This window comes from Canis lupus, chromosome 5 (genome assembly GCF_011100685.1).
Source record: "Canis lupus familiaris isolate Mischka breed German Shepherd chromosome 5, alternate assembly UU_Cfam_GSD_1.0, whole genome shotgun sequence".
Lineage (NCBI taxonomy): Eukaryota > Metazoa > Chordata > Mammalia > Carnivora > Canidae > Canis > Canis lupus.
This window is the reverse complement of record NC_049226.1, coordinates 71,977,613-71,999,766: the sequence shown is the minus strand read 5'-3', so window position 1 is coordinate 71,999,766 and position 22,154 is coordinate 71,977,613. Positions and strand designations below refer to the sequence as shown.

The 22,154-nt window shown below is 40.5% G+C and overlaps 1 long non-coding RNA gene across 7 annotated transcripts in view; it reads right to left on the bottom strand.

The window, feature by feature from the left end:
* Positions 1-22,154, bottom strand: part of LOC102156069 — an 801,934-nt gene that overhangs the window by 542,301 nt on the left and 237,479 nt on the right. The window lies entirely within an intron of this gene.

Sequence of the window (22,154 nt, the reverse complement as noted above, 5' to 3'; positions counted from 1 at the left end):
ATTACATCCAGGAAGCCTGAAAACCTAAATTAGCAATCATCACATATGACGTGGCAGGCTATTATTAAGGAGGCCACTTATTATAGAAATATGGAATTATCAATTAAAAAGTAGTCCACCCAAGCCCCAAAGGTCCAATAGGATTACCTGTGCCATCTAGGCAGTCATTTCAAAGGCTAACATGGAGAAAAGAATCCTCAGAGAGCAACTTTTCTGTCAAGTCAAATAAGTATGATCCTCTTAGGAGGAAAATGCCATCATTCAAACAGGTCGAATGTAAACCCAACTGGTTTTGGGAGATGGAGGTAAGAGAAAGAGCCAGTGATTGCAAAGTGTAGTCTAGGACAGTGGGGATTCTTCAGAGGGGTCTGCTTGCTTCTTCCCAGGAGTGGCCACATCATACAGTGGGCTGGGCTTGGACCTCAAGGTCACATACAGTGGTTCATGGGAACTTGCACAGCTTGAGGCAGCAGATTGTCCGCATCTCTTTCCGACTCCAAGGTTGCTGATATCATGTTGGTCACTTAAAATCTGCCACAGTGGGAGTATTTATACCATGGAAATAGGCAAACACTACAACCCAGAGCTTTATCTTTGGAGAACCAGTTGTTAGATGTTAACAGCACCACACTGGATGTAGGTTCAAATCCTGGTTGGTCCATTATGAATATGATCATGGGCAATTTATTTAACTTTCCTGAGCCTCTGTTTCCCTAGCTATTAAAAATGGTGATCAAACACCTTCCATGTAAGGTGGCTTCCTTTTTTTTTCTCCATAGCACTTAGCACTACCTGACATCATAAATCTGTATCTGTTTACATTGTTGTTATTGTGTGGTTGTTGTTACATCTTTCTTTATAGAGCTCCTTGCTTTAGCCAACAATGTTTATCAAGCACCTGCTATGTCCCAGGGATTATCCTAGGCACTGGGATGCAGCAGGGAACCAGAACAAACAAAAGTCTGTACCCTCATGGAAGATGCAAACAGGAAACAAATATGTAAAGAGTATGTGCCTGAGATGGTGATCAACGCTAAGGGGAAGGAAAATAAGGTGGCACATAGGGCAAGGTAAGATTAGAGGTGGGCATTGCGATATTAACCAAGGCAGCCATGAGGGCATCACTGAGAAGGTAACATAGGAGAAAAGAATTGCAAGAGGCAAGAGAATGAGCCAGGCAGCCATAGTGGAGGCAGAGGGTAGGGGGAGGGGGTGTGGAGAGCACGCCAGATAGAGGAAGGAGCAGGAAGACAGGTAGAACTGGGTCTAGAGTGTGGGAGAACCACACGGAGGGCACTGGGATTGGATTAAGGAATTAAGGGTGAGAGTAGAAGACAATAACAACAGATGCTAGATCTCACAGGGCAGTACATGAGCAGCAGTACTTCCTGCAAGGATGGCAATGTTCTGCAGCAATGCAACCCACTAGAGTAGAGCCTAGCCACACGTGCCTGTTGAGCAGCTGAAATGTGGCTAGCACAATGTGCACTATCAATTTTTAATTTTAAATTATTTAAATTTAAGAAGCCACGTGTGGTCAGTGGCTGGAGTTGAGGACAGCTCAGTTACAGATCACTGTAAATGACTGGCTATGGCTCTGCATGAGGTGAAAGGCCTTTGGGGAACTGAACGAAGCAGTGCTATGATCTGCCTGAACTTATGGAGGTTCACTTTGGCTGCTCTGCAGAGAATAAGTTATAGAAAAGGCCAGGGAGGAGGTGACTGTCCTCAACCAGCAGGACATGTGGATGGTTCCATGATGAGAGAAACAGTGCTCTGCTCTCTCCTCTATTCCCAGCATCCAGAACATTTGCTAGAACCCAGTAGGTGCTTAATGATTAGAGGATGTGAGATCTAACTGAATTAAGAAGATAAGCTCAGTATTGGCTCACTCAGTGCAGTTCCTTCTGCTTGGCCTAAATTGCATAGCTTGGCAATGACATGGGGACCAGCCTCTCTGTGGGGTATGCAAACAAGAATTTTGCTGAGAGGATGCCTGAGTGGCTCCATGGTTGAGCGTCTGCCTTTGGCTCAGGTTGTGATCCCAGAGTCTCTGGATCTAGTCCCACATTGGGCTCCCTGAAGCTTCTCTCTCTGCCCATGTCTCTGCCTCTCTGTGTCTCTCATGAACAAATGAATAAACATTTTTTAAAAAAGAATTTTTCTGGGAATAAATATTCTTCAACATAATCAGTATATCCCAAAGCTTGTTCCATAGGCATGGGTTTCAGGGAACACTAATGGGTGCTAAATATTAAAAGACAGACAAAAAGTTCTATCAGAACAGTTTGGGGAAATGGCAGCTTAAGCAAAATAGAAATGTCTTTACTGCAGTATCAATACCTTTAATATACTCATATAAATTGTGTAGCTCCAACAGGGAATAAACACACAGGATGTATTTTCCAACTGCTTTTGACAATAGGCCCCTGCATTTTCCTGTATGAGGAAAATGCATTTCCTGCATTTTCCTGTATTTCATATTCCTGTTGAGCCTCTGGCCTGGTGGCTATTGAAGAGAACACTCCTTAGGAAATACTGTATCTGATTGTTGAGTAATGAGAGGAGAGGCTGACCATAGGCTTTCACCCCCAGTCATTCTGCAAGAGATCTGCTGCATATTTAACACTATCTTGAACTACTGTCTTCATTCACGTGCTGACTTGCCTATTGGATTGTAAATTGGGCTAGGATGAACCCCAGGGGTGCTTGGGGTGCCTTGGGTCCTCTGTTCACAGATGTACTTCAGTGTCCAGCATGGTGGAAGGCACTAACAAAAAACATCAACTGAAAGACTGTCCCAGAATCTATGATGGCTGAGGCCCTACAATTGTGTGGGACAGCCCTTATCCAACCTCTGAGAAGAGAGGAAAATCCTGGCACAGTCCCTGCCTCCAAGGTTCTCACCATGAGTCTGACATCAGATGTAGACAACTGAGAAACAAAGTGATGAGAAGATAGAATGTGACAATTAGTCATCCCTTATATAAGTGCACACTGTCGGAATTCAGTCTGTAGGATCCCTGGGCTCAGTGGGTCAGGAGACTCCAGAGAAGGTGCAGCTTAGGTCAACCCTCACAACAAGGATCAGAATGCCACAGAGAGTTGGGGAAAACATGCCAAGCACAACAAATGGCACTTGCCTGATACAGAGCAGGGGCCATACAAGTGGATAGGGACCAGTCTCCATCAGCTCTCTGCACCCAACAGATGGTCAAAGGGAGTCTGGGGGCTGCATAGCAGCAATATAGATAGCTAATGCTAGTTGAAGGCATGTACTAATAAGCATTTGACTAAGATCGTCTATCTCATTTAGCTCCCCCAGCAACCTAAGAGATATCGCTTCTATCCATGTGGAAGCTGAGTCTAGATCAGAAATCAGATAGTCTTCAGTACCACCATGCAGTACTGCCTCCTCAAATAATCAGATGTCTTGAGTGGAGACCCATGCTTTTAACACATTGAAGAGCAGGAGAGAGATGCCAAAAGCATCCCAAAGTTGGGATCTCAGAGGTAGAGGGACCCGTGTTTTCAAGAACATGACTGGGTTCAGGGAAGGTGAAGTTTGAGTGACATTTGTTAGAAAGGATGTCTCCTCTTGGCAAATGGCATGGGAGGGAGGGCAGCACTGGCAAAATCAGGGAGGCATGAGACAGAGTCTGTGCTCAGCATCACAGGCAAAGGCCAATCTCTCTCAATTCATGTTTGACTGAATGTTTGAATATGCAAATCAGTGTTTAAAAAAAGCAATGACTGCCAGACCTCTCAGGGTCATAAAAAATTATTTCTTTAGAATGTCCTGGTAACAAAAAGCTAATTAAAACCTAGGAGTCAGTGACTGAACCTACAAAAACCAAATCCTTCTGAGCTACATATCCTTTCCTCTGCTTCTTTCTCATTGATTGTATTTAATTGGAAGAAGTGTCCATGGGTGAAGCAACTGTGAGATGTAAGTATCTCACTTAAAATGGGTCCCATAATAATGACTGACTCTACCTTCTAAGGGAAGTCTTACAAGTTACTGCTCTAGCTTCACTTCCTAGGCTTCATATCAATATATCTTATGGGCAGTGGTTGTGGAGGAATAGTGTCAAGCAATAAGCATAGACTTATTTAACACTCTATCCCTTATATTCACTCTCTTTGCAGTATATTAGTTAAAGTCAGGAGCCTAAAAAAAATAAAAATAAAAATAAAAAAAAATAAAGTCAGGAGCCTGAGTGGCCTCTGGTCAGGATAAAAGATGGCACAGGATTGAAAAGAAAGGCTCTAGAGCCTTGGTGTCAGGCTGATCTGTCTTTAAATATTGGTTCTTACTTATTAACACTCTCTGATTCTGTTTTTCCAGCTCTAAAATGTGAGTACTAACTTTCAGGGTTGCTAAATAAATAAGAATTAATAATGTATGTAAAGAACCTGAGCCAAGACTTAGCATACAGTAAGTGTTCAATATATCCTTGTTTCCTTTAAACCTTTCTGTACATGTCATTGTGCACAGGGTAGGATTACCACAGGTTGATCCTGTTGAAGGCGTATTCCATGTTCGGGTCTGGGATAGAGAACACATAAGATGGAAAAGATGTGCCTGTGCCTACAGGGGTTTGAGATCTAGCTAAAGGCACAGGTTATACAGACATAACAGAACTAGAGATAGGACAGTTCCCATTCAAAGCCAGCCTCTAGCACCAAAGATATTCAAAGGATGCATGATGGAAGGCCTCCAGAAAGAGGTGCAATTTACAGAATCTTTGGGATTTGGGTTAGTGGCTAGCAGGGAAGGAGAACACCATGAGGTCCCAAGTTGGTCTTCAAACAATTAGGAAAACTTAACTATTAAATATGTTAATATTCAAGCATTAGTCTTCAAGTTGGTAACAGGGTGGGCTCCAGAAAATTTTAGGAAGGCACAGGATTTGAAAATGGAAACTCAGGATCCCTCAGACATTAAAGTGGTATTATGTTGGTGGTTGAAGCTCTCTTCATTGTAGATGCATGTGCCTGCCTCAGATCATGTAATTAACATCTGCATCTCCACATATATATTAGTCATTTTAATGAAGTAAAACCTACAGATATTCCCTAGCTACATTTCAGTGATGCTCTAGTCCATACTAGGGAAAAGGGATGTTTCCCCCAAGCTACTGATCATTTCAATGTTTCTTAATGCCCCCCCAAAGACCTGCCCATATTTAGAAAACTCATGTCTGGGATTTTTTTTTTTTATCAGAGTACATGTGAAAGTTGCTCATAAGTTTATCTTCTATCATGGCTTCACATGACTTCAAAAAAAGCGCATGTTACAAGAGAGAAGCCATCAAGCACTTCTGTGGTTTGAGTCTTGCAGAATGCTATGCTTAGTAAGAAACCACTCTGGGAAGATGAGATTGAAAAGACCAATTTGTATGAGACATAGGCAGTAAAATATCATTAACTAACAATTAGTTTATGCAGAATGGCTGCCAAGTCAAAACAAGAACCATTACCTGTTGCTCTACCAGAGCTCTCAGCATAGATCCATGCTAGTGAAATTCAAGTCTTTTTCTCCTATTCTTGAAAGTTTTTTTTAACAAGACATTACCCCATTACTCACTCTTGTGCCTTGCCCTTTGCAACCAAACAAACTATAGTCCCCAACATAAATATTTGTTTTGTTGGGGCCAACTGGTGACCATAACAATGCTTATCATTGGGGCTTACCCACAGCCCCCTCCACCTCATTATTTCCTACAAATGTAATCAGTTCTGTGACATCACTCTCCTCTAAGGCTTGAGCATCAATACATTTCAAAAGATTCCAATGTTCTTCACTGTACCACATGTTCTGGATGTCCTTATGCCCAACCAAGAGTCAAAAAAAAAAATTATTGAGCAGCTACACTATGCAAGTCAATCTCTCAGGGTTGCAAAGATACTTCAAGAAGCTAATTTCATTAAATTACACATATCTTCCATTGACTAAACTGGAAAATAAGTATCTTATTCAATGATTTGAAAACAGAGTTGTATTCACTGACTATCCATATTCACTGTGATATCTCAGGATGATGAGTGGCTTCCCCCTTTTCTTTTTTTCCTTTCCTATCTGGCCAATTCCTGGTCCATCATCTTTCAAGAAAGAACTCACATGTTTTACTCAGCTTGGGTAAGTCAGGAAAGCCTTACTTAACTCCTCTTTTTTGTCACTGTCTTGCTGAGTATGTGTTTCTCTTATAGCTTTAATCATTCCGTGGTAAACTGTTTTATTGATGCTTCAGCCTTCTTTGCGAGGCTCCATGAGATAGTCCTTGACTTTTTCATTTCTACATTTGGTATCTAGTCTGGTACCTGACCCAATGCATACTTGCTACATGAATATGATGAACAAGTGAGATTGTTATTGTACTGTGTTTATGCTACTCTACATGGAAATACATATTCAATTTGTTTTGACTCAATTCTCACTCTTTATTCAGGGCCAACTTAAAACTGTTCAGATGATACCTTGACCTAACCCACCCATTTTGGTATTTATCCAGAATTCCCGGGAGATACAAAGGAAGGCAGCATATAGGCCAAAGCATTTGATTTATGTTTACAACGTTGCATGTGTCTGGAGTTTGCACATATACCTGCCCTGTCTCTACAAAACAGTGTTCTCCTCACTACAAGACCAAATATTCTCATGGTTATTGTCATTCTTTTATCTGATGAACCTATATTTTAAATTTCCATTTGTTTGTTTGATTGGTTGGTTGGTTTGAATGTCAAACTGCATTAAGGAGACTTCCTTCACCTTGCTAGTACTCTAATCAACCAGAACTGCTGCTCTGGGTTAATTAAAAAAAAAAAAAAAAAAAAAGAATTCCAGCCCAAACAAAGAAAATTAATATGTTTTGTTAGACCATGCCATCATTTCATTGGGAAATGCATGAATTATTTCCGTGTTTGAAATATTAAAAATGGTTTTAGGAATCAGTAATACTTTCATTGACTTCTACAAGTATGCAGATCATGGATACCTAACCATAGCATGGAACAAGATTAGTAATCATGAGTAACATGATGTTAACAACATATCAGGCCTCCTTGCTTCAGCTCTGCCACTTACTATGGAACCTTAGAAAAGACTATCCCTCCATGTCTCTGTTTCTCATATACATAAAGCAGGGACAATCTGCCCTCTTTCAAAGGGGGGATTATAGAGATTTGTAGGATTTACTAAGGTAATGAATACACTCCTTACTAAAGTGTACAGTGCCTTTTTTTGGGAACATGGTACTGCTCATTAAGTGATAGGAAGCTATTACTATTTTTCAAATTTCCTTTAGCCCATTCTTTTTTCCAAATTTTTTGCAGACAACCCACACCATTTCAGAGTAAGGAGCACTAGATTTTAAGGAAGAAATTTAATAGGATCACAAGAGCAGAAGAAGGAAGAATTAAGGCAAGTGAGCTTGTGGGTTTCCATAAATCATGTAGAATTTAATTGGAAGTGGTGGTGTTTTCTATGGCTGGAAGACAAGAGAACAGAGGCCGTTCATTACATTGATATGTCAGTCCTGATCAGGAGAGATTGAGAACTGGAGAGAAGCCATGGGAGACTGATCATTCATTACTTCAACTTAAGCAAATCAATTAATTGTTGATGAAGGCACTGCTATCTTGATAAACAGGATTATTGGTTGAGGTAGAGCTGCTAAGATGAGTTTGGAGTGATTTTCCCAAGGAACTGTGATATTCCAGCTCTCTTGGGCTCACACTGAGAGAGAAAAGAGGAAATAAAAAAGTCAACAAATTAAAAAAAAAAAGTCAACAAATTAATACTCCACTAGTCCAGGTTTATGGAAGCCTTTGGGAGAAGAAGCTGCTGTCGACTTGGTTGGCTTATTCCAAATCTCCTGGTTCCATCATAAATGGAGTTTATAATTGGTTCAAAGAAGTGATGAAACCCCATGCCTTCTGATTTTCACCTTCATAATATTGTAGTAGCTTCTCACCAGCCTTCTCCAGCCTTCTGCCTCACTCTGTCTTACTCCCTCCAGGAGCTTGGCAGACATGGGTCACTGTTTTAGCACTCTGTATTGGATTGTTTTCAATCATCTCCTGGCCTATGAATTGCCTGGGTTAGAAGCTGCAGGCAATACCAGGGAACAGCTTATGTAAGGAGCAAAGACATGAGAAAAACCTTTCCTCACGCACTATTTTGTTTCGTTTTTAAGATTTTATTTATTTATTCATGAGAGAGGCAGAGACATAGGCAGAAGGAGAAGCAGGCTCCCTGCGGGGAGCCTGATGCAGGACTCCATTCCAGGACCTCGGGATCATGACCTGAGCCAATGGTAGATGCCCAATCACTGAGTTATCCAGGTGACCCTTCCTCATGCACTATTTGTTAGAACTTTAGGCCATGAACTTTGCACAATTCTAAAATGAGAATGTGATATAATAACATGTCAATATGAACATACACTCGTTATCACCAACTATGAATCTCCTGGGGTGATCCATCCCATTGAGAATAAAAGATTTCTGTCCCCAGCTTGCTTTGTCATTAGATTTCCAAGCTGCAAAACTTCAAATTTTTGAGTTGGCTTTAATTTCATTTTGTGAGAACATAGTCAGAACCTCTACTACATTAAATATCTTACTATTAATTTATTAAAATCTTGAGTAATGTTTTAACATGTAGCTAATTGCATCCATATCTGAGTTCTTAGGAGTCATTGTATCTACTAACATGTATCCCACAGTTCTGAGAACACAGTAGCCTTTTTTTAAAACCATAAATCTTTAGGGCAGACATGTATTATACTTATATAATGAAGCGGTTGTCCAACTAGCTACATAACAACTCAGGTGTTTTTAAATAAGTAGAAAAAATGTACCATGGAAACTTAATTCTGCTCCTGGAGCAGGTTGATAAATCTAACCAAACATCTTTATTTTTTTATAGTACATTAAGGGAACATTTTTATTTAGTAGAGTCATACATCTTCACATTATTGGGAAGTGTGTTCTTATATTGCATTTTTGTCTTCAGAATTGCCTTAGGAAGACATCCTTTCACTGGGAGTCCTATTGATGTTATTCTGGGGGAGGAAACTCTGCTCAAACTTGATTTGAATTAATTGGGCACTACAGAATGGTGTCTTTATGCCCCTCACCACCAAAGGCTTTGTCTGCATAAGAGTTTTGCTTTTAAAAGGATGGACAAGATTTTTGAAACTGGATGATGAATACATGGTTTGCCAAACTATTCTCTCAACTTTTGTGTACTTTGAAAATTTCCATAATAAGTAGTTCTTTAAAAGGAACTGGCAATAAAAGGGGAAAAGGATATCTATGGGAAAACTATTAAAATTCATTTCCCATAGAGATATTAACACTCACTGTGTCCTAGACTGAGCTGAGGGATAGCATGGAAACAAGACAGTCCTAAAACAAAACAAAACAAAACAAAACAACCTCATTCCCTGGTTGAAGTGATAGATACTTGCTATAGACTGAGTGTTTGTGTCCCCTCAAAGTTCATATGTTGAAATCTAAACCCCAATGTGATAGTTTGGGCAATGGAGCCTGTGGGAGCTAATTAGGTCATGAGGGTGGAGCCCTTATGAATGGGATTAGTGTCCTTATAAAAAAAAAAAAGGACATGAGAGAGATGATCTTTCTCTCTCATTCTCTCTGTCTCCACACCAGTTGGAGATGCAATGAGAAACCAGCCATCTGCAAACCAGGAAGAGAGCTCTTATCAGACACCAAATCTGCTGGCATCCTGACCTTGGACTCCCTAACCTCTAGAACTGTGTGGAATGAATGTTTGTGGCTTCAGCCCCTCAGTCAAAGGTATTGCGATAGCACCCTGACCTGATTGAGACACTGCAGTAAGTATAGCTCTGGAAACCACTCATGCTGTGATGGGCTAAATGGTGCCACAGTCCAATTGCTCTGGGAGCAAAGTTGAAGGGAAATTTATTTTAATTGTAGGACTCTAGGAAATTTCCTAAGAGTGATAATTGAAGGTGATTGTGACTTTAAAATTGCAAAGAAGGTATACACAAAATAGCACAAATATGGATGGATATGGGTGAAAACAGAGGCAGTGCTCCATGTTCCCTGTCCCTAAAAAGGGCTTGAGGGGGATGTCAGAGTCGGCAGTTAGTAGGATTCAGAAGTAAATGAGGCTAGAAAGCTGAGTTAAAGGCACATTATACCCAGAGCATTAAATCTCAGGAAGCATATGAAATTTAACTGGGAGAATTAGAAACTCATTCAAGAGATGGGATAAAGGGAATATAATGCTCCCAATTTGGTTTTAAAAAAATAATGTTGGTAGCAATGTGAAGGATTTCAGAGTTTAAACTGAATTTTAGCCAGAAGTTAGCTCATTAGCCAGAGTGCCTTCAGCAATTTCAGAGCAAAGCAGTGAGCCTGCATGAGTTTGGGTGGTGGCAGATGAGAAAGGGTGAACTGCATGCAGGACACAGAGAAAGGTTTAGACAAAACTCAGCACACTAATTGGGTAGGATGATGCAGAGCCTGTTGCTACATCGTTAGTTACCAGACTCCCAAATTGTACCCACTCACCTATGATTTGGAAGGGTTGTCTGACTCCATTCAATCCCAGCTGGAAATTGGCACCGAGCTCAATTGGAAGATCAAAGAAGGGGCAGACAAAGTCAGAAAGAAACAGAGAGAGAAACAGAGAAACACAGAAAGAGAATGAATGGGCCATGTGGGATGAGGTAAGGAGGATTTCTTAAAAAAACAGGAACCACTGATGATCAAAACAAGGATAACCCATTCAAGACCCCCATCAAGGAATATGCACAGTTGAAGGGACCAAGGACAGATCTTGTTGCCATAGAAATTCATCCTCTTCTGCCCAGGTGACTCTCTCATTCAGGTACCATGGCTTCTGCAAGGTGAAAGTCACCCAGGGCCCAGAACTTCTTATTGAGCCTCACCTGGACCTGTTTCACTGCAGATCAAGGAAGCAGTCAAGGCTAGGACATGAGTCAAAGAGAGTCACTAACATCAAAATGGTGCCTCTAAGTGAAGTAGAAGCTTTCAGAGTCATAGGTTATTTATTCTTAGCAACATCCCTAAGATTTTTCTCACCTTTACAAATGATGAAATTGAAGTACAAAGAGGTTAAGTTTTGTGTTTTGTTTTTCTGTTTTTGTTTTTGTCTCTACCCAAGGGCTATGTTGAAGCTGGAATTCGAACCAAGCTCGACTCAGACGTGCAGTCTTCTATGTGGCACTTACGTAGTACTGCCGTACTGCCTCACATGCATAGGCCTTGAATCCCAAGCCCCAGTGTCTTTCATTCATTCACCTGGTGATCATATGTCAAGTATCAACTAAATGTCAGGCACTGTGCTAGACACTGAGGAAATGGCATATACATAGGGGAGGCAATTTCTGCTCTCTCAGGAAAAAAAAAAAAACCTCATTCCCTGGTTGAAGTAATAGATAATTGCTATAGACTGAGTGTTTGTGTCCCCTCAAAGTTCTCAAAAATTACAGTCTGGTGAGACAGAGATGTCTTTCTCAAATAATAACACCAAAGAAAGAAAACTAAGACCAGCACTCCAGGGAGAGAAACACTCTCCCATTATAGTTTACAATGATCTAGGGATATTTACTAAGCACCTATTCCATGCCAAACCCTCTCCTAAACCCTGAAGATACAGAGAGAATGTGGTGTGTCCTCCAGGAACTCACTATCTGGAACAAGAAGGAGTGTGTAGACACAGCAAAGCAGTGTAATGGGTGCCAACATGAAGCCCAGCAAAGCAATCAGCTGTTTGGAGACAAAGACCTAGGATCAGGGAAAGAGTCTCAGAGGCTATTATCTCTGAAATGGCTAACAGAGAAGGAGCACAAGTTCCTTAGGCCTATGTAGAAAGATGCCTTCAATTTAGTATGCAGAGTCAGAGTGTTAGAATGGCAGATCTTGAAAATAAAGAGGGTCTCTGAGTTTACAGTCCTCCTGCAGCATGTTAGTGGAAACTTTGGGTTATTTGTTTTTTTATTGTGGCTTAGGGCTATTTTTCATTGCCACAGACCAGCTGTGTGTTTTGTTTTTTTTTTCTTACAGATTTTATTTATCCATTCACGAGAGACAGAGAGAGAGACAGGCAGAGACATAGGCAGAGAGAGAAGCAGGCTCCATGCAGGGAGCCCAATGTGGGACTTAACCCCAGGACTCCAGGATCATGCCCTGGGCCAAACAAAGGCAGGCCCTCACTGAGCCACCCAGGCGTCCCTAGCTGTGTGTTTCTAAACCCATGTGTATTAGTTATCTCCTTAAATTAAAAAAAAAAAAAAAATGTAAATCTATGATTAAAAGAAAAAAATCCCAATTCTGACCAGGAAAGAATATTCAAAATTGAAAACTGAATCTTTGTCTTGATGCATTAGGGGTGAAACTCAGCACCATGTCCCTCACTGTCTCCTGGTGGCCAACAGGAAGCACTAAGTCTGACTATAGATGACAGGGGACCTCAGATTTGCAGCCAGGACACCCAGTCACGTTGTGTGGCGAGGATCAAGTTCAAGAACTCCTCCATGGCTGGAAAGAGTTTGTTTAAACCAAAGAAGCTAGGGGTCGACGGCCTCTCAAATGAAACAGATAAGGCAAACAGAGGGTTCTTGTCAGAAACAAATGTTATGTCTCTCCCTCCTGAAAAGCTTTCAGTAGGAGTCTAATTGGGCCTAAAACGAGTCCCTGAGAAGTAATATTAACCAGACGCTTGGCAGATCGTTTATTTATCTCCCCCCTAAATTCAATAAAGAGACCCATATATAAATAAGGGAAAATAATGCGACTGTTAGTAATTTATCACTGAATAGAAGGCCATTGTTGCCCTTATCTCTTCAATGATGTTCTATTTCCACTGGTAATGAATTACAGGGTTGCTATATCCTTCCCCTGTGACAGTGGAGACAAGCTAGGTGCTATAGCTCATACCCTGCGTTCCACAGACCTAGTGGCAGCCATCTTGAGTCCATGTCCTCTGCCCTTTGGTTCCTGTGTGGGCAGCTCAAGGTTAAGAACTGGAATGCTCCACACAGTCTGATTAGGAAAAAAAATACATTATATCTAAAAAAAAAAAAAAAAAAAGTATTCTTATCTTTTAGATGCCTCTGAGGAAGGCATGGCTAAGAGTTCATTAACGAAGCAGCATTTTATTCATTATATCTAGAGTTCCCAGCTTCCTTTTGGCCATACATAAAGAATAATGTTCAACTTGGCTTCAGAGAAATCATTGAGATAGCAAAATTTGGAATTCATGAGAACTGGAAGTCTAGGAATCAAAATGGTGGCTTATTTGTTTGACCAAGGTGTTAATTTAATTGGTGATGCTAATGATGATGAACATAGGTAGTAATTACTGCATCCTTATCATATTCTTGGCATCATTTAAAGCACTTTATGTGGGCTATTTCATTTAGTTCTTTCCACAAACTTATGTGTGGATATTATATTTAGTTTTTATTTTAGAAAAGAAGAAACTTAGATACTTTCTCTTTTGTCACAGAGCCAGGTGGCTGTGAGGGAAAACATAAATCCAGGGGTCTGATTCTATTGCCCTTCCTGTTAGCTGGGTTGGACAAATCTAAAATATACCTTCTGGTTGATGCGCATGATGAGGAAGTAAAGCCAAAACCATTGGTTGGTATCTTGAAGAGCAGAGCAAAGCATATGGACTTCTTAGGGCTATTAGAGCCATTAACATTTTTAAGAATGAAGGGGACATGGCCAGGCTTGAATTTTAGGAATCCTAGTCTCTGAAAGCACTACAGGAAATGAACGGAGTGGGAATAGGAAGTCTATGAGGTAGGGAGGCCAAATAGGCCACCAAGTAGTTGAGGGAGAAATGGATGAGACTTCGAAGAAGATAATGGCTATGAGGATGGACAGAAGGGCATATTCCAAAGAACTAACTGATGAAATGTTCTGATCCTATGCATGAATTGTTCATGTCACAAGGCCATCTCCTAGGTCCCCTATCTTAGTAGCATCTTTCATTAGCCTCTTAATAAAGTGTTTCCTGGACACTTTGTTGGGATTCTTCCTCAACCCTTCCTAACATTCCTAGGGAAGAGAAGGACTATCTTGAAGCATTAGTATCACAGAAGGAATAGCCACCAATTGAGCTATATGCTTAGTATCTCTGCTGGGAGTTGTTCTGTCTCATACACTATCCATCTGGTAAGAGGATCTGACCCCAAAGGGTTAAAATCTCTTTCTTGGGAATATAGAACAAATACCAAGAAGCCCCAGCTTCAGTCTGCCTGGTCTCCATGGTGAACATGTTGGTGGGCATTTTTAGTCATGTGAACTAGAAAAGAAAGACTATAGCAAGAGAGAGGGGAAGACCAGATACATAGAGAGAAGCTAAGACAAGACATGGGAGAGACCTGATGACATGTTTGGATTCAAACCCAAGCCCAATGATGGTTCCTTCCCTGCCCTTGAAGATCATGTTCTACCCTAAAGTCTTATAATACAAACTTCTCCCTCCCAAGTTCCTCAAGGTAAAGCTGATTTCAGTTGCTTGGAACCAAGACTCCTAACTAAGAAGACCCCAGTGTCAAATTTGTTCTACAAAGCCATTGAGATGTTCATGATTTCCTTTTTCCCAGCTTCTTCCTCAGGGCCTCACCAATTAATCATCTCCTTGGAAAGGGAATGAGAGAAATAATAGAAAATGCCGTCTGGGGCAGTGTTATGTCCTTTAGGCAAAGTTCAAGGGGCTGTTCAATTACTGAGCTCCTCCTACACTCAGGTATGGTACTACATACAAATAGGAGATTTGAGATACATCCTGATGGGCTTTAAGAGGGATAATGAGAAAGCATAGGTGAGTTACTTGTGCTTTTGTGGACTAATCTATGAATGTGCATCCCTCTCAATAAAAGTATGACTGCATTAAGTCCAGACCATCAAAGAAAAAGTCCTCTTGCCCTCTCTTTGGGTCATGCCATTGTAGCTGTGCATACCAGATACTGCTGGATGAACTGATGACCCTCCTCACACCAGATGAGTAGAATCTGGCAAGTCTCAGGGACCCTGAGGCTGCCAGGATGTAACATACCCCACCTTCAATGGCATTCTCTTTGTTCCCTGACCAGAGTGCTGAGGATGTAACTCTTACTTACTTACCATTGAGCTACAAACACTCTTCTTTACATCCCACTGACTGGTGGGAGCCGTAACTCAATTCTGTTTTGATTTTTGGATATCCATGGAGTCTTTTTCTTTGTATAGAGGCTTACTCAGAGATTGAGTACCTGCTCATAATTCCACCTTCAGAGCCAGCAAAGTTGTCATTACACAAATATAAATAAGGAATACTCTACAAATAGCTTCCCCCTGCAGCATAGACAAGGAAGCCGACTGAGAACATAGCTTCTGGCTTGATACTGGGCTTTCCCCACAGATGTTACTTGTCTTCATGTTTCAACACCACATGACTTTGAGAGACCGTGTCATGGACCCCATGAAAATAATAAGGAAAAAAAGAGTGTGATTTATCCTGACCCAGAGTTGAGGACATGAAAAATGTTCATAATTCAGCTGTCACTTGGGCTAAGTAGAATGACCTTGGTGCTGCTCTGGGTTCTAAGAAGCATGTGCTTCGGCATCTAATTGACATTGGGAACACAAAGAGTATGGCCTTGAAGAGTGGAGGCACCTCTGTGACTCAGACAACCCTCTAAAGCCCTAAGCACTATTTCCTCTATCCCATAATCATAGTGGAATACTAGTTAACATCTGAAGATGGTCCCTCTTCAGAAAGAGTATAGAGCTAACATCTCTTGAGTACTTACGCTCTGCCACTGTGCTAAGCATGTTATGTAGATTATGTTGCAACAGTCTCATGGGTTAATTCAGTATTTTGTATTTGAAGGAACTACAGCCCTGAGAGAGATTAAATAAAATTTGTTCCAAGTTAATCAGGGAGCATTTGTGACTTCAATCCAAATGGCCTAACTCCACAACCCTCAACACTAATGTTTTGTATGCCAGCCTGGAGATGTCAACATTTGTGCCTGGATAAAGAAAAGGGAACATAGTTCTGAGTACCTGTGATGTGACAGGCACTAGACTAGGTGCTAGCCACTTTATGTTATTATTTTGCTTAATTGGTAAAATAATCCTGTGAAGCTCTGAGGTTGAGTGACAGGCTCAGGCTACTAAAAGAGGAGCCCATCCTTAAACCCATGTCTGCCTGGCTCCAAAGCAGGGCTTCTTCATGCTACTCAGCACTGTTTCAAACAATTCACTACTATATGCATACTTTAAGATAAGAGAAAGTGTTTGTTTTTTTTTTAAAAAAAAAAAAAGGAAAGAAGAAAGAAAGAAAAGTGACAAAATCTCTGGCACTTATTTGAAAGGTTAGTTAAGGGTGGCTGGGTGACTCAGTTAAGCATTTGCCTTTGGCTCAGGTCATGATCCCAGGGTCCTGGGGTTGAGCTCCCTGCTCAGCAGAGAGACTGCTTCTCCCTCTCCCTATGCTTGCTGCTCCCCCTTGCTTGTGTTCTCTCTCTGTGTCAAATAAATAAATAAAATCTTTAAAAAAAAAAAAAAAAAACAACCTGGAAGGTTAGGAAATTTACAATCACTTGGGACAAATTTATTTATTTATTTATTTATTTATTTATTTATTTATTTATTTATTTATTTTAAATATTTTATTTTATTATTTATTCATGAGAGACACACAGAGAGAGGCAGAGACACAGGCAGAGAGAGAAGCAGGCTCCACGCAAGAAGCCCAAATGCAGGACTTGATCCCAGGACTCCAGGATCACACCCTAGGCTGAAGGCAGGCACTAAACCACTGAGCCAGCCAGGAATTTCCAGGACAAATGTATTTAACTTAGGGTACTTCTCACCACCTTACCCTCACTCCTGCTGAAGAGTCTTTGCCTATCTCAAAGCCATGAAAATACTCTCCCATGCTTCATTCTAGTAAGGTTTAGATTTAATATTTAAGTCTAAGACTCATCTTAAATTAATCTTTAATTATGGAGTGAGGTAGGGGTTAAGAGCTTTTTTTTCCTATATGCTTAGTTTAATGTTCCACAAAAACCAACTGACTAAATATACATGAATCTATTTCTGTACACATTGTATTCCATTGAGCCAGTTGTCTATTCAGTACGGCAAAGTCTAGAGGAAAATAAAGGGACCGAGCATCTGATCATAAAAGGATTGCCCACCATTCAGACCGAGTATTGCCAATGTTTCAGTCTATTTTCTTTTGTACACATGCACACACATACACACACACATATTTCTAAAATAATTCTTATGATACTGTATGCATAAATGTTTATCTTGCTCTTTTTTTTTACTTAACATTATAAGACACACATTTTCCATGTCATTAAATATCTTTTGAAAACATTATTTTTTATGGCTGCATATGTCCCATCATTTCTATTTAACATAATTTATTTAACCATTTTGGCATGCATTCCATTCCCACATTTTTGCTATTTTTAAATAATGTTTCAATGAACGTATTTGTGTATAAATATTCATATGCATTTCCTTGACTTTTCCTCAAGAAGAAAAATGACTGTGTCAAAGGGCATGACCTTTGCTTAGGCTCTCTCCACATCCTGCCAAATTACTTTCCATATCAATTGTATAACTTAAACTCCCTCCAGCACTTTAGATGAATGCTTATTTTTCTGCATTCTTGCCAAACCTGAATATTACCATTTTAAAATCTTTGCTAATTTAATAGCTAACATAGGTCTTTATTCATATCCTAATTTGCTTTAACTTACCTTCCAGTGAAACTGAATACTTTTGCATTTTTAGCTATTTACATTTCTTTTTCTGTGTTTTGTCTTGCTTGACCTTTAACCCAAGGTACTGGCATTAAGAGTTTAGTGATATTTTTTTTCTTAATGATTCCTACATACAAGAGCTCTTATAAATGTATTTTTAAAAACCTCTTGTCAGATAAAGAGTTCTGTTATTTCTTCAGTAAGTTTTATATATACATCTATAATGCTCTTCTTGTCAGGAAGCTCACAGTGAAACAGGACAGCAGACATTGCCTGTAAATAACTACAGTAACCTCAAAAAAACAAACAAGGGACTTCAGATGAACTGTTATGGATACTCAGATAAGGGAGAGGACATGGCCAGCTAAGAGAAGCAGAAGGGATGTTACTTTGTAGCTGTGACTCAATATACGAATTACAACAGAGGATCTCAAATTTGAAGGCCCATCAGAATCACTTGAAGAGCTTGTAAACACAGAGTCTGTTAGTCTGAGGTGGGACCTGAAAATCTTTATTTCTAACATGCCCCCAACTTTAACTCAGCACTCTGGCCTACACTTTGAGATCTACTGAACTAACAAAAGTTGGGAAGAAAGTATAAGGAATGAAAGAGGGAAGAAATCCCAAATAAGAGAACAGTCCAAATAAAAGTTTGAATCTCTTCACTCAGGAGAGGAGTCTCATTGATTGAGTCTTGAGATAACCAAAAAAAAAAAAAAAAGGCAATTTGGGATTTTTCTTCTCCCTCTTCCAACATTGTAAGAATTCATAGAGAGAGTTGTGGATTCCTCAAACTTGCACCAAGTATTTATCCCAAGTTTATATATAACATACTTCAAACTACAGCAAAAGGGAAGCAGCAAGTCCCAGCCTCATTCTGGTCTACACTCAAAATCACTCTATACTAACAAGTTTTAATCTCTCCATGCTTTCATTTTTACTCAAATTTCTTTTAAAATTCACTTTATTTTTAAATGATCTACTGTAAATACATAACTGGAGTTATTTCTCCTTAGTTAAAAGATATATGTAAAAATAAATATTATTAAAACAAAATCTTGTCATTAAATTTTAATTAGACATCATTGCCAGGCATAGTTTTCAAGCCTGAAATCTGCTAATCTTTGTTAAAAGGGGGCCATTGGTAGAAATCAGAAATTTTACCTGATAAAATACAGGATATCCTGAATGTCAGATAAACAACAGGCACGTTCTTTGTATAAGTATGGCCCATGCACTATTTGGACCATACTTATACTAAAAACATCTGTTGTTTACCTGATATTCAAATTTAACTAGGTGTCCTATATTTTTAGTTGCTAAAATTGACAAGCCTAGAAAAGGATTGACAATTTACACCAGCATCACACTGGTCTTTTCTCTGAGATACCTTTAGAAATATTGAAAGAAAATTTTAAAAAAATAACTGTCTTACAATGTGTGACAGTATTATTTAATGTTTTGTATACTATGTACCAACTGAAACAAAGGTACCAAAGTGTTAAGGGTCCTTCCAGGAAGAACAAAGTCCCTGACTTGTAAAATGCTGCCTTAAGACATGGACTGAAAACAGAATGAGAAGAGAGATTTTTCAGACTATCCCGGACTCTCTGTAGCCAAGACTGGCAAATGTGCTTTTGAAGATATCAACTGATCTAACTTTTACATACCAGCAGAGCATCTAAATCCTTGTGTGGACCATAAAGCAGGCTTTGGGCAAAAAGAAAATGATGGGTTAGTGGGCAAGTCCATGAGCAATTAGCTTGACTAATGGCTCAGCTTTTCCAGCCAGCTTTCTTTCAGAAAACCATCAAATCCCTAGATGTCAATCGAAATTAATAAAAAATTCTGAAATGTTTCTGCTTGCCTCCAAAATATACTCCTTTCTGGGTTAAAATTAATTCCTTCCAATCTGAATGCCTAATAATACTTTCCCATAAATGAGATATAATCTGAGAGATTTATAAGATTATGTTCTGTTTTACATCATATGTTGTTAGGTTAGAGTGGTGGTACCTCTCTAATTAAATACTAAGATTTTCTATTAGATGTAGATGTGTTTTCTCTCACAATACGGGACTAAAGGAAAGCATGACATCTACTACCTTGGATGGCAGAAGTGGAGATCACAAAGTATCTCCTGAGTCTTTAGGTACTCAGAATGTGGACTCTTCATAGAGGCAATAATCCAGGTTTGGACGGCTTTAGCTCATCTCCCGGAATACCCCACCATTCACCCTTCCCTATAGATCTGGGAAGCCTGAGTAGGAGTTAGGATCAGGAACCAAACGGGGCAGTCATGGACACAGACTGTCAGCAACTACTTTTAGCTGAAGGCTGAGGGTCATTTTAATAGAGCAAAATTGCCCCCGATCTAAGCCTGAGCTAAGAGGTCACATTACCAGGTGTCAACAACAAAAACAAAAGACAGAAATGAAGAAAATGGCTGTTGACAACAGCAACGTAGCATACCAGCTGGCTTACATAAACCAGCGTGTGTGGATACTCCATCATTCCCACTTTACAGGTGGTAAAACCGAGACAAGGAAAACATAAGTGACTCCCAGGTCTACTTTCTTCAAATTCTGCAATATCGTAAGCACGAAAAACAGGAAAGAAAATATCTCAATACCCAGACTTCCTGGCCACTCTCTCCTCACAGCAGAGATGGAAGGCTAAGTTGCAGGCACCAGCTGCTTCGACGCTCATTAGTTTTGTTCTTATGGCACACTCACCAAGTAATCTCCTGATTGCAATTTGGCTTCTCCTGTAGCTATTCAAAGGCAAAAAATTGGGCCAATTGTGCCAACATGAACCTTTCCATTTGCAAGGCGTTGCCAAATCTGGGATTGCAAAAAAGAGGTCAGACCTTGAATCATGATGATTTTACCAAAGGGTTGCCAATGAGTGGCTGGTGGGCCACTGTCTCCTCCCCTCTGCAGGCCTTGCAAACATGTGGGAGCTCTTACTTTCCCTCTGTTTCTTTGTTTTCTCCTCCTCTCTGTGCAAATCAGAAAGCCTAGGGAGCGGATCTGTAAGTGGGATGGAGCCTTCCTCTGTGCTGACGCACCTAAGTCCACTTTTGTTTTCACTGTTATTCATTCCCAGGAAGGCAAGCAACTTGAAATAGTAATCTAAATACTCCTCACAGCTTCATTTCAGACTTTGGGATATGGCGTTGCTGTGGGTACCAGCTGAAGGGGGCGGGGGGCAAGGCCACCATTATTCCATGTCTTCCTGAAAACTTTATTCAGAAGAAGTCAAGAACAGCTCTTTCCTTTCCAAAATTCAAAGCAAGTGCCCCAAATGTTCACCCATGTGAATTTTTGAAGGAACCAAATCTAGACGGTTTAACCACTTAGCATTTCATAGTTCTTTCTTTATTCCATTACTTTATAAGAGAATTGGAGATGAATTAAGAATATCAAGCTATATTTTATCTTTATGGAAGGTAGGATTTGCAGTTTAATTTTTTTTCTTATTTTAGTTTATTCATATTTTCTGAACTATCTTCAATCACCAAGTATTGCACTTATAATATTCTGAAGTTTTTTAAAACATAAATAAGAATAACAAGAAGCCCCAGGCAGCTTCTTGTATTACATTTGGACAACTGCTGACATTCTAGGATCAAAAATTGAAACCAATATGTCTACTTAGTCCAGCGGGAGACAAGGCAGCCTTCATTCTGACAGGAAAAGGGAGTTTACTCTTGGTCTGAACGGACCACTCTGAGATCAAATTGATCCCCAGCTGGCTCCACGTTGAGATTGCTGCTGTGTGAGGGCAAGAGAGTCAACCTTAAGGTCAGACTAGGTGGTGACAAACAAGTGAGTTCCTCTGGGGAGATAAAACCAATACATGTTCCTCCCCACAGCCCAGGGGCCCTGGCCAGACTTTTGCTGGGGTCCAGATGGCCTCTTCTGGAGGGCCAGGGCACTTTGACCTTATGTCTTTCCCCCCTTCTCCCCACCTCCCTGTCTCTTTCCCTCTCTCTTTCTCTCCTGATCCTTCTCTCCCTCTCTATCCTCTTCTCCTCTTTTTCCTCCTCCTCCTCCTCCTCCTCTTCCTCCTCCTCCTCCTCCTCTCTTCCTCCTCCTCCTCCTCCTCCTCTTCCTCCTCCTCTTCCTCCTCCTCCTCCTCCTCCTCCTCCTCCTCCTCCTCCTCTTCCTCCTCCTCCTCCTCCTCCTCCTCTTCCTCCTCCTCCTCCTCCTCCTTTTCCTCCTCCTCCTCCTCCTCCTCCTTTTCCTCCTCCTCCTCCTCCTCCTTTTCCTCCTCCTCCTCCTTTTCCTCCTCCTCCTCCTTTTCCTCCTCCTCCTCCTTTTCCTCCTCCTCCTCCTCCTCCTCCTTTTCCTC